The sequence below is a fragment of the Phodopus roborovskii genome, unplaced genomic scaffold (assembly GCF_943737965.1).
Source record: "Phodopus roborovskii unplaced genomic scaffold, PHOROB, whole genome shotgun sequence".
Taxonomy (NCBI): domain Eukaryota; kingdom Metazoa; phylum Chordata; class Mammalia; order Rodentia; family Cricetidae; genus Phodopus; species Phodopus roborovskii.
In genome coordinates this window covers 27,095,467-27,110,392 of record NW_026125397.1, presented here as the reverse complement: position 1 = coordinate 27,110,392, position 14,926 = coordinate 27,095,467, and positions in this window count along the sequence as shown.

Genomic DNA, 14,926 nt, shown 5'->3' with positions numbered 1-14,926 from the left:
TTTGAGTGCTGAGACACTGTGCACGTGAGTGCTGTTACACCATGCATGTGAGTGCTGTGACAAAATGCATGTGACAGCTTTGACACTGTGCATGTGACAGCTTTGACACTGCATGTGATTGCCGTGAATCTGTGCATGTGAGTGATGAGACACTGTGCATGTAAGAGATTGAGACTGTACATGTGAGTGCTATGACACTGTGCATGTGTGAACTGTGACACTATGCTTGTGCCTACTGTAACACAATGCATATGAGTACTGTGACACTGTGAATTTGAGTGCTTTGACACTATGTATGTGTGTGTTGCAACCCTGTACATGTGAGTGCTGTGACACCATACATGTGAGTACTGTGACACTGTGTATCTGGATGCTGTGACAGCATGCATGTGGATACTGTGACGTGTGGATGGGAGTGCTGTGACCCTGTGCATGTGTGTTCTGTGACACTGCCTGTGAATGCTGTGACACTATCCTCGTTAGTGCTGTCACACTATGCATGTGAGTGTTGTGACACTGTGCATGTGGGTGCTGTGACATGTGCATGTGAGTGCTTTGACACTATGTATGTGAATGTTGCGACCCTGTGCATGTGAGTGTTGTGACCCTGTGCAAGTGTGTTCTGTGACATGTGATTGTGAGAGCTGTCACACTGCATATTTGAGTGCTGAGACACTGTGCACGTGAGTGCTGTTACACCATGCATGTGAGTGCTGTGACACTGTGCATGTGACAGCTGTGACACTGCATGTGATTTCTGAGATACTGTGCATGTGAGTGATGAGACTCTGTGCATGTAAGAGATGTGAGACTGTACATGTGAGTGCTCTGACACTGCACATGTGTGAACTGTGACAGTATGCTTGTGAGTACTGTGACACTGTCCATGTGAGTGCTGTGACACTGTGCATGTGAGTGCTGTGACACTGCACATGTGTGAACTGTGACACTATGCTTGTGAGTACTGTGACACTGTCCATGTGAGTGCTGTGACACTGTGCATGTGAGTTCTGTAACAATGGGAATTTGAGTGCTGTGACAAAGAGCATGTGGGAGCTGTGATACTATACATATGAGTACTGTGACATGTGCATGTGAATGCTTTGACACTGTGTATGTGAGTGCTGTGACACAATGCACGTGCCCACTGGGACACTGCTTATGTGAGTGATGGGACACAGTGCATGTGACTGCTGTGACACTGTGTATGTGAGTGCTCTGACACTTTGCATGAGAGCTTTGTGACAACATTCATGTGTGTGCTGTGACACTGTGAATGTGAATGCTCTGACACTAGGTATGTGAGTGATGTGACCCTGTGCAAGTGAGTGTTGTGACCCTGTGCATGTGTGTTCTGTGACATGTGATTGTGAGAGCTGTCACACTGCATATTTGAGTGTTGTGACACTGTTCATGTGAGTGCTGTGACCTTATGCATGTGACTGCTTTGACACTGTATATCTGAGAACTGTGACACTATGCTTGTAAGTACTGTGACACTGTCCATGTGAGTGCTGTGAAACTTTGCATGTGAGTGCTGTGACGCTGTGCCTGTGAGTGATGTCACATGTGTATCTAAAAACTATGACACTGTGCATGTGAGTGCTGTTACACTGCACATGTGAGTGTTGTGATACTGTGCATGTGAGTGATGAGACTCTGTGCATGTAAGAGATGTGAGACTGCAAATGTGAGTGCTGTGACACTGCGCATGTGTGAACTGTGACACTATGCATGTGACTAATGTGACACAATGTATGTGAGTACTGTGATACTATGAATGCAAGTGCTGTGACAATGAGCATGTGGGAGCTGTGACATGTGATTGTGAGAGCTGTCACACTGCATATTTGAGTGTTGTGACACTCTGCATGTGAGTTTTGTGACACAATACATGTGAATGCGGTAACCCTATGCATGTGAGTACTGTGAAACCGTGTATGTATGTGCTGTGACACCATGCATGTGAATGCTGTGACTCTGTGCATATGAGTGCTCTCATTTGGTGCATTGATTTCTGTGACACTGCGCATGTGAGAACTGTGAGACTGTGCATGTGAGTGCTGTGACAATGCATGCGTGTGCTGTGATAATGTGCATGTGAGTGCTGTGAGGCTGTGACTGTGAGTGATGTCACATGTGTATCTAAGAACTATGACACTGTGCATGTGAGTGCTATAACACCATGGATATGTGTGCTGTGACACAATTCATGTGACAGCTTTGACACTGCATGTGATTGCCGTGAATCTGTGCATGTGAGTGATGAGACACTGTGCATGTAAGAGATGTGAGACTGTACATGTGAGTGCTATGACACTGTGCATGTGTGAACTGTGACACTATGCTTGTGACTACTCTGACACAAGGTATGTGAGTACTGTGATACTGTGAATGCAAGTGCTGTGACAGCATGCATGTGGGAGCTGTGACATGTGATTGTGAGAGCTGTCACACTGCATATTTGAGTGTTGTGACACTGTGCAAGTGTGTTCTGTGACATGTGATTGTGAGAGCTGTCACACTGCATATTTGAGTGCTGTGACACTGTGCATGTGAGTGCTGTTACACCATGCATGTGAGTGCTGTGACACTGTGCATGTGACAGCTGTGACACTGCATGTGATTGCTGAGATACTGTGCATGTGAGTGATGAGACTCTGTGCATGTAAGAGATGTGAGACTGACCATGTGAGTGCTGTGACACTGTACATGTGTGAACTGTGACACTATGCTTGTGAGTACTGTGACACTGTCCATGTGAGTGCTGTGACACTGTGCATGTGAGTTCTGTAACAATGGGAATTTGAGTGCTGTGACAATGAGCATGTGGGAGCTGTGATACTATACATATGAGTACTGTGACATGTGCATGTGAATGCTTTGACACTGTGTATGTGAGTGCTGTGACACTATGCACGTGACCACTGGGACACTGCTTATGTGAGTGATGGGACACAGTGCATGTGACTGCTGTGACACTGTGTACGTGAGTGCTCTGACACTTTGCATGAGAGCTCTGTGACAACATTCATGTGTGTGCTGTGACACTGTGAATGTGAATGCTGTGACACTATGTATGTGAGTGATGTGACCCTGTGCATGTGAGTTTTCTGACCCTGTGCATGTGTGTTCTGTGACATGTGATTGTGAGAGCTGTCACACTGCATATTTGAGTGTTGTGACACAGTATGTGAGAACTGTGACACTATGCTTGTGAGTGCTGTGACACTGTGCATGTGAGTGCTGTAACAATGGGTATTTGAGTGCTGTGACAATGAGCATGTGGGAGCTGTGATACTATATATATGAGTACTGTGACATGTGCATATGAATGCTTTGACACTGTGTATGTGAGTGCTGTGACACTTTGCATGTGAGTGCTGTGATACCATGCATTTGTGTGCTGTGACACTGCACATGTTGGTGCTGTGACATTGAAAATTTGAGTACTGCGACACTGTGCATGTAAGTGCTGTGATACTGTGAGTGTGACTGCTGTCTCTCAGTACATGTGAGTGCTGTGACACATGATTGTCAGGGCTGTCACACTGTACATGTGAGTGTTGTGACACAATGCATGTGTGTGCGATGACACTGAATGTGAATGCTGTGACAATGTGCATATGAGTGCTGTGACTTGGTGCATTGAGTGCTGTGACACCGCGCATGTGAGATCAGTGTCACTGGGCATGTGAGTACTGTGAACACAATGTATGTGAGTGCTGTGACACTGTACATGTGAGTGCTGTGACTCTGTTCATTTGAGAACTATGAGACTGTGCATGTGAGTGCTGTGACAATGCATGCATGTGCTGTGATAATGTGCATGTGAGTGCTGAGACACTGCATGGGAATGTTGTGTCACTGTGATGTAAGTGCTTTGATAATTTGAGTGTGAGTGCTGCCTCTCTGTACATGTGAGAACTGTGACACTGTGCATGTGAATGCTGTAACACTGCATGTGATAGGTGATTCTGTGCATGTGAGTGATGAGACACTGTGCATGTAAGAGATGTGAGACTGTACATGTTAGTTCTGTGACACTGTACATGTGTGAACTGTGACACTATGCTTGTGACTACTCTGACACAATGCATGTGACTACTGTGACACTATGCATGTGAGTGCTGTGACACTGTGCATGTGAGTGCTGTGACACTGTGCATGTGAGTGCTGTAACAATGTGTATTTGAGTGCTGTGACAATGAGCATGTGGGAGCTGTGACACTATACATATGAGTACTGTGACATGTGCATATGAGTGCTTTGACACTGTGTATGTGAGTGCTGTGACACCATACATGTGTGTGCTATGACACTGTGTATCTGGGTCTGTGACACTATGCATGTGAGTGCTGTGACACTATGCAAGGGATTGCTGTGACAGCATGCATGTGGATACTGTGACATGTGCTTGGGAGTGCTGTGACACTGTGCAAGTGTGTTCTGTGACATGTGATTGTGAGAGCTGTCACACTGCATATTTGAGTGCTGTGACACTGTGCACGTGAGTGCTGTTACACCATGCATGTGAGTGCTGTGACACTGTGCATGTGACAGCTGTGACACTGCATGTGATTGCTGAGATACTGTGCATGTGAGTGATGAGACTCTGTGCATGTAAGAGATGTGAGACTGTACATGTGAGTGCTGTGACACTGTACATGTGTGAACTGTGACACTATGCTTGTGAGTACTGTGACACTGTCCATGTGAGTGCTGTGACACTGTGCATGTGAGTTCTGTAACAATGGGTATTTGAGTGCTGTGACAAAGAGCATGTGGGAGCTGTGATACTATATATATGAGTACTGTGACATGTGCATGTGAATGCTTTGACACTTGTATATGAGTGCTGTGACACTTTGCATGTGAGTGCTGTGATACCATGCATGTGTGTGCTGTGACACTGCACATGTTGGTGCTGTGACATTGATAATTTGAGTACTGCGACACTGTGCATGTAAGTGCTGTGATACTGTGAGTGTGACTGTTGTCTCTCGGTACATGTGAGTGCTGTGACACATGATTGTCAGGGCTGTCACACTACATGTGAGTGTTTTGACACAATGCATGTGTGTTCGATGACAATGAATGTGAATGCTGTGACAATGTGCATATGAGTGCTGTGACTTGGTGCATTGAGTGCTGTGACACTGCGCATGTGAGATCTGTGACACTGGGCATGTTAGTACTGTGAACACAATGCATGTGAGTGCTGTGACACTGTACATGTGAGTGCTGTGACTCTGTGCATTGGAGAACTGTGAGACTGTGCATGTGAGTGCTGTGACAATGCATGGGAATGTTGTATCACTGTGCATGTAAGTGCTTTGATACTTTGAGTGTGAGTGCTGCCTCTCTGTACATGTGAGAACTGTGACACTGTGCATGTGAATGCTGTAACACTGCATGTGATAGGTGATTCTGTGCATGTGAGTGATGAGACACTGTGCATGTAAGAGATGTGAGACTGTACATGTTATTTCTATGACACTGTACATGTGTGAACTGTGACATTATGTTTGTGACTACTGTGACACTGTCCATGTGAGTGCTGTGACACTATGCATGTGAGTGCTATGACACTGTGCATGTGAGTGCTGTGACACTGTGCATGTGAGTGCTGTAACAATGTGTATTTGAGTGCTGTGACAATGAGCATGTGGGAGCTGTGACACTATACATATGAGTACTGTGACATGTGCATATGAGTGCTTTGACACTGTGTATGTGAGTGCTGTGACACCATACATGTGTGTGCTATGACACTGTGTATCTGGGTCTGTGACACTATGCATGTGAGTGCTGTGACACTATGCAAGGGATTGCTGTGACAGCATGCATGTGGATACTGTGACATGTGCTTGGGAGTGCTGTGACACTGTGCAAGTGTGTTCTGTGACATGTGATTGTGAGAGCTGTCACACTGCATATTTGAGTGCTGTGACACTGTGCACGTGAGTGCTGTTACACCATGCATGTGAGTGCTGTGACACTGTGCATGTGACAGCTGTGACACTGCATGTGATTGCTGAGATACTGTGCATGTGAGTGATGAGACTCTGTGCATGTAAGAGATGTGAGACTGACCATGTGAGTGCTGTGACACTGTACATGTGTGAACTGTGACACTATGCTTGTGAGTACTGTGACACTGTCCATGTGAGTGCTGTGACACTGTGCATGTGAGTTCTGTAACAATGGGTATTTGAGTGCTGTGACAAAGAGCATGTGGGAGCTGTGATACTATATATATGAGTACTGTGACATGTGCATGTGAATGCTTTGACACTTGTATATGAGTGCTGTGACACTTTGCATGTGAGTGCTGTGATACCATGCATGTGTGTGCTGTGACACTGCACATGTTGGTGCTGTGACATTGATAATTTGAGTACTGCGACACTGTGCATGTAAGTGCTGTGATACTGTGAGTGTGACTGTTGTCTCTCGGTACATGTGAGTGCTGTGACACATGATTGTCAGGGCTGTCACACTACATGTGAGTGTTTTGACACAATGCATGTGTGTTCGATGACAATGAATGTGAATGCTGTGACAATGTGCATATGAGTGCTGTGACTTGGTGCATTGAGTGCTGTGACACTGCGCATGTGAGATCTGTGACACTGGGCATGTTAGTACTGTGAACACAATGCATGTGAGTGCTGTGACACTGTACATGTGAGTGCTGTGACTCTGTGCATTGGAGAACTGTGAGACTGTGCATGTGAGTGCTGTGACAATGCATGGGAATGTTGTATCACTGTGCATGTAAGTGCTTTGATACTTTGAGTGTGAGTGCTGCCTCTCTGTACATGTGAGAACTGTGACACTGTGCATGTGAATGCTGTAACACTGCATGTGATAGGTGATTCTGTGCATGTGAGTGATGAGACACTGTGCATGTAAGAGATGTGAGACTGTACATGTTATTTCTATGACACTGTACATGTGTGAACTGTGACATTATGTTTGTGACTACTGTGACACTGTCCATGTGAGTGCTGTGACACTATGCATGTGAGTGCTATGACACTGTGCATGTGAGTGCTGTGACACTGTGCATGTGAGTGCTGTAACAATGTGTATTTGAGTGCTGTGACAATGAGCATGTGGGAGCTGTGACACTATACATATGAGTACTGTGACATGTGCATATGAGTGCTTTGACACTGTGTATGTGAGTGCTGTGACACCATACATGTGTGTGCTATGACACTGTGTATCTGGGTCTGTGACACTATGCATGTGAGTGCTGTGACACTATGCAAGGGATTGCTGTGACAGCATGCATGTGGATACTGTGACATGTGCTTGGGAGTGCTGTGACACTGTGCAAGTGTGTTCTGTGACATGTGATTGTGAGAGCTGTCACACTGCATATTTGAGTGCTGTGACACTGTGCACGTGAGTGCTGTTACACCATGCATGTGAGTGCTGTGACACTGTGCATGTGACAGCTGTGACACTGCATGTGATTGCTGAGATACTGTGCATGTGAGTGATGAGACTCTGTGCATGTAAGAGATGTGAGACTGACCATGTGAGTGCTGTGACACTGTACATGTGTGAACTGTGACACTATGCTTATGAGTACTGTGACACTGTCCATGTGAGTGCTGTGACACTGTGCATGTGAGTTCTGTAACAATGGGTATTTGAGTGCTGTGACAAAGAGCATGTGGGAGCTGTGATACTATATATATGAGTACTGTGACATGTGCATGTGAATGCTTTGACACTTGTATATGAGTGCTGTGACACTTTGCATGTGAGTGCTGTGATACCATGCATGTGTGTGCTGTGACACTGCACATGTTGGTGCTGTGACATTGATAATTTGAGTACTGCGACACTGTGCATGTAAGTGCTGTGATACTGTGAGTGTGACTGTTGTCTCTCGGTACATGTGAGTGCTGTGACACATGATTGTCAGGGCTGTCACACTACATGTGAGTGTTTTGACACAATGCATGTGTGTTCGATGACAATGAATGTGAATGCTGTGACAATGTGCATATGAGTGCTGTGACTTGGTGCATTGAGTGCTGTGACACTGCGCATGTGAGATCTGTGACACTGGGCATGTTAGTACTGTGAACACAATGCATGTGAGTGCTGTGACACTGTACATGTGAGTGCTGTGACTCTGTGCATTGGAGAACTGTGAGACTGTGCATGTGAGTGCTGTGACAATGCATGGGAATGTTGTATCACTGTGCATGTAAGTGCTTTGATACTTTGAGTGTGAGTGCTGCCTCTCTGTACATGTGAGAACTGTGACACTGTGCATGTGAATGCTGTAACACTGCATGTGATAGGTGATTCTGTGCATGTGAGTGATGAGACACTGTGCATGTAAGAGATGTGAGACTGTACATGTTAGTTCTATGACACTGTACATGTGTGAACTGTGACATTATGTTTGTGACTACTGTGACACTGTCCATGTGAGTGCTGTGACACTGCATGTGAGTGCTGTGACGCTGTGCATGTGAGTGCCGAAACAATGGGTATTTGAGTGCTGTGACAATGAGCATGTGGGATTTGTGACACTATACATATGAGTACTGTGACTTGTGCATATGAGTACTTTGTCATGTGTATGTGAGTGCTGTGACACCATACATGTGTGTGCTATGACACTGTGTATCTGGGTGCTGTGACCCTATGCATGTGAGTGCTGTGACACTATTCAAGGGATTGCTGTGACAGCATGCATGTGAATACTGTGACATGTGCATGGGAGTGCTGTGACCCTGTTCTTGTGTGTTCTGTGACACTGCCTGTGAATGCTGTGAAACTATCCTTGTTAGTGCTGTGACACTATGCATGTGAGTGTTGTGACACAATGCATGTGAATGCGGTAACCCTATGCATGTCAGTACTATGAAACTGTGTATGTATGTGCTGTGATACCATGCATGTGAATGCTGTGACTCTGTGTATATGAGTGCTGTCATATGGTGCATTGAGTGCTGTGACACTGCGCATGTGGGAACTGTGAGACTGTGCATGTGAGTGCTGTGACAATGCATGCGTGTGCTGTGATAATGTGCATGTGAGTGCTGAGAAGCTGTGCCTTTGATGTCACATGTGTATCTAAGAACTATGACACTGTGCATGTGAGTGCTATAACACCATGGATATGTGTGCTGTGACACAATGCATGTGACAGCTTTGACACTGTGCATGTGACAGTTTGACACTGCATGTGATTGCCGTGAATATGTGCAGGTGAGTGATGAGACACTGTGCATGTAAGAGATGTGAGACTGTACATGTGAGTGCTATGACACTGTGCATGTGTGAACTGTGACACTGTGCGTGTGACTACTGTAACACAATGCATATGAGTACAGCGACACTGTGAATGTGAGTGCTGTGACAGCATGCATGTGAGTACTGTGACAATGTATATCTGGATGCTGTGACAGCATGCATGTGGATACTGTGACGTGTGCATGGGAGTGCTGTGACCCTGTGCATGTGTGTTCTGTGACACTGCCTGTGAATGCTGTGACACTATCCTTGTTAGTGCTGTGACACTCTGCATGTGAGTGTTGTGACACTGTGCATGTGGGTGCTGTGACATGTGCATGTGAGTGCTTTGACACTATGTATGTGAATGTTGCGACCCTGTGTATGTGAGTGTTGTGACCCTGTGCAAGTGTGTTCTGTGACATGTGATTGTGAGAGCTGTCACACTGCATATTTGAGTGCTGTGACACTGTGCATGTGAGTACTGTTACACCATGCATGTGAATGCTGTGACACTGTGCATGTGACAGCTGTGACACTGCATGTGATTGCTGAGATACTGTGTATGTGAGTGATGAGACTCTGTGCATGTAAGAGATGTGAGACTGTACATGTGAGTGCTGTGACACTGTACATGTGTGAACTGTGACACTATGTTTGTGAGTACTGTGACACTGTCCATGTGAGTGCTGTGACACTGTGCATGTGAGTGCTGTGACACTGTACATTTGTGAACTGTGACACTATGCTTGTGAGTATTGTGACACTGTCCATGTGAGTGCTGTGACACTGTGCATGTGAGTGCTGTAACAATGGGTATTTGAGTGCTGTGACAATGAGCATGTGGGAGCTGTGATACTATACATATGAGTACTGTGACATGTGCATGTGAATGCTTTGACACTGTGTATGTGAGTGCTGTGAAACAATACACGTGACCACTGGGACACTGCTTATGTGAGTGATGGGACACAGTGCATGTGAATGCTGTGACTCTGTGTACTTGAGTGCTCTGACACTTTGCATGAGAGCTCTGTGACAACATTTATGTGTGTGCTGTGACACTGTGAATGTGAATGCTGTGACACTATGTATGTGAGTGATGTGACCCTGTGCATGTGAGTGTTGTGACCCTGTCCATGTGTGTTCTGTGACATGTGATTGTAAGAGCTGTCACACTGCATATTTGAGTGTTGTGACACTGTGCATGTGAGTGTGTGACCTTATGCATGTGACTGCTGTGACACTGTGCATGTGAGAACTGTGACACTATGCTTGTGAGTACTGTGACACTGTCCATGTGAGTGCTTTGACACTGTGTATGTGAGTGCTGTGACACTCTGCATGTGAGTGCTGTGACATGTGCATATGAGTGCTATGACACTGTGTATCTGGGTGCTGTGACACTATGCATGTGAGTGCTTTGACACTATGCAAGGGATTGCTGTGACAGCATGCATGTGGATAGAGTGACATGTGCATGGGAGTGCTGTGACCCTGTTCATGTTTGTTCTGTGATACTGCCTGTGAATGCTGTGACACTATCCTTGTTAGTGCTGTGACACTATGCATGTGAGTGTTGTGACACAATACATGTGAATGCGGTAACCCTATGCATGTGAGTACTGTGAAACCGTGTATGTATGTGCTGTGACACCATGCATGTGAATGCTGTGACTCTGTGCATATGAGTGCTGTCATTTGGTGCATTGTGTGCTGTGACACTGCGCATGTGAGAACTGTGAGACTGTGCACGTTAGTGCGGTGACAGTGCATGCGTGTGCTGTGATAATGTGCATGTGAGTGCTGTGACGCTGTGCCTGTGGGTGATGTCACATGTGTATCTAAGAACTATGACACTGTGCATGTGAGTGCTATAACACCATGGATATGTGTGCTGTGACACAATGCATGTGAAAGCTTTGACACTGTGCATGTGACAGTTTGACACTGCATGTGATTACCGTGAATCTGTGCATGTGAGTGATGAGACACTGTGCATGTAAGAGATGTGAGACTGTACATGTGAGTGCTATGACACTGTGCATGTGTGAACTGTGACACTATGCTTGTGACTACTGTAATACAATGCATATGAGTACTGCGACACTGTGAATGTGAGTGCTGTGACACTATGTATGTGAGTGTTGCAACCCTGTACATGTGAGTGCTGTGACACCATACATGTGAGTACTGTGACACTGTGTATCTGGATGCTGTGACAGCATGCATGTGGATACTGTGACGTGTGCATGGGAGTGCTGTGACCCTGTGCATGTGTGTTCTGTGATACTGCCTGTGAATGCTGTGACACTATCCTTGTTAGTGCTGTGACACTCTGCATGTGAGTGTTGTGACACTGTGCATGTGGATGCTGTGACATGTGCATGTGAGTTCTTTGACACTATGTATGTGAATGTTGCGACCCTGTGTATGTGAGTGTTCTGACCCTGTGCAAGTGTGTTCTGTGACATGTGATTGTGAGAGCTGTCACACTGCATATTTGAGTGCTGTGACACTGTGCACGTGAGTATTGTTACACCATGCATGTGAGTGCTGTGACATTGTGCATGTGACAGCTGTGACACTGCATGTGATTTCTGAGATACTGTGCATGTGAGTGATGAGACTCTGTGCATGTAAGAGATGTGAGACTGTATATGTGAGTGCTGTGACACTGTACATGTGTGAACTGTGACACTATGCTTGTGAGTACTGTGACACTGTCCATGTGAGTGCTGTGACACTGTGCATGTGAGTTCTGTAACAATGGGTATTTGAGTGCTGTGACAAAGAGCATGTGGGAGCTGTGATACTATACATATGAGTACTGTGACATGTGCATGTGAATGCTTTGACACTGTGTATGTGAGTGCTGTGACACAATGCACGTGACCACTGGGACACTGCTTATGTGAGTGATGGGACACAGTGCATGTGACTGCTGTGACACTGTGTACGTGAGTGTTCTGACACTTTGCATGAGAGCTCTGTGACAACATTCATGTGTGTGCTGTGACACTGTGAATGTGAATGCTGTGACACTATGTATGTGAGTGATGTGACCCTGTGCAAGTGAGTGTTGTGACCCTGTGCATGTGTGTTCTGTGACATGTGATTGTGAGAGCTGTCACACTGCATATTTGAGTGTTGTGACACTGTGCATGTGAGTGCTGTGACCTTATGCATGTGACTGCTGTGACACTGTGCATGTGAGAACTGTGACACTATGCTTGTGAGTACTGTGACACTGTCCATGTGAGTGCTGTGACACTGTGCATGTGAGTGCTGTGACCTTATGCTTGTGACTGCTGTGACACTGTGCATGTGAGAACTGTGACACTATGCTTGTGAGTACTGTGACACTGTCCATGTGAGTGCTGTGACAATGAGCATGTGAGAGCTGTGATACTATACATATGAGTACTGTGACATGTGCATATGAGTGTTTTGACACTGTGTATATGAGTGCTGTGACAGCATACATGTGTGTGCTATGACACTGTGTATCTGGGTGCTGTGACACTATGCATGTGAGTGCTGTGACACTATGCAAGGGATTGCTGTGACAGCTTTCATGTGGATACTGTGACATGTACATGGGAGTGCTGTGACCCTGTTCATGTTTGTTCTGTGACACTGCTTGTGAATGTTGTGACACTATCCTTGTTAGTGCTGTGACACTATGCATGTGAGTGTTGTGACACAATACATGTGAATGCGGTAACCCTATGCATGTGAGTTCTGTGAAACCGTGTATGTATGTGCTGTGACACCATGCATGTGAATGCTGTGACTCTGTGTATATGAGTGCTGTCATATGGTGCATTGAGTGCTGTGTCACTACGCATGTGAGAACTGTGAGACTGTGCATGTGAGTGCTGTGACAATGTATGCGTGTGCTGTGATAATGTGCATGTGAGTGCTGTGACGCTGTGCCTGTGAGTGATGTCACATGTGTATCTAAGAACTATGACACTGTGCATGTGAGTGCTATAACACCATGGATATGTGTGCTGTGACACTGTGGATCTGGGTGCTGGGACACTATGCATGTGAGTGCTGTGACAAAATGCATGTGACAGCTTTGACACTGTGCATGTAACAGCTTTGACACTGCATGTGATTGCCGTGAATCTGTGCATGTGAATGATGAGACACTGTGCATGTAAGAGATTGAGACTGTACATGTGAGTGCTATGACACTGTGCATGTGTGAACTGTGACACTATGCTTGTGACTACTGTAACACTATGCATGTGAGTACTGTGACACTGTGTATCTGGATGCTGTGACAGCATGCATGTGGATACTGTGACGTGTGCATGGGAGTGCTGTGACCCTGTGCATGTGTGTTCTGTGACACTGCCTGTGAATGCTGTGACACTATCCTTGTTAGTGCTGTGACACTATGCATGTGAGTGTTGTGACACTGTGCATGTGGGTGCTGTGACATGTGCATGTGAGTGCTTTGACACTATGTATGTGAATGTTGCAACCCTGTGCATGTGAGTGTTGTGACCCTGTGCAAGTGTGTTCTGTGACATGTGATTGTGAGAGCTGTCACACTGCATATTTGAGTGCTGTGACACTGTGCACGTGAGTGCTGTTACACCATGCATATGAGTGCTGTGACACTGTGCATGTGACAGCTGTGACACTGCATGTGATTGCTGAGATACTGTGCATGTGAGTGATGAGACTCTGTGCATGTAAGAGATGTGAGACTGTATATGTGAGTGCTGTGACACTGTACATGTGTGAACTGTGACACTATGCTTGTGAGTACTGTGACACTGTCCATGTGAGTGCTGTGACACTGTGCATGTGAGTTCTGTAACAATGGGTATTTGAGTGCTGTGACAAAGAGCATGTGGGAGCTGTGATACTATACATATGAGTACTGTGACATGTGCATGTGAATGCTTTGACACTGTTTATGTGAGTGCTGTGACACAATGCACGTGACCACTGGGACACTGCTTATGTGAGTGATGGGACACAGTGCATGTGACTGCTGTGACACTGTGTACGTGAGTGTTCAGACACTTTGCATGAGAGCTCTGTGACAATATTCATGTGTGTGCTGTGACGCTGTGAATGTGAATGCTGTGACACTATGTATGTGAGTGATGTGACCCTGTGCATGTGAGTGTTGTGACCCTGTGCATGTGTGTTCTGTGACATGTGATTGTGAGAGCTGTCACACTGCATATTTGAGTGTTGTGACACTGTGCATGTCAGTGCTGTGACCTTATGCATGTGACTGCTGTGACACTGTGCATGTGAGAACTGTGACACTATGCTTGTGAGTACTGTGACACTGTCCATGTGAGTGCTTGAGACTGTGCATGTGAGTTCTGTAACGATGGGTTTTTGAGTGCTGTGACAATGAGCATGTGGGACCTGTGATACTATACATATGAGTACTGTGACATGTGCATGTGAATGCTTTGACACTGTGTATGTGAGTGCTGTGACACTATGCACGTGACCACTGGGACATTGCTTATGTCAGTTATGCGACACAGTGCACGTGACTGCTGTGACACTATGTACGTGAGTGCTCTGACACTTTGCATGAGAGCTCTGTGACAACATTCATGTGTGTGCTGTGACACTGTGAATGTGAATGCTGTGACACTATGTATGTGAG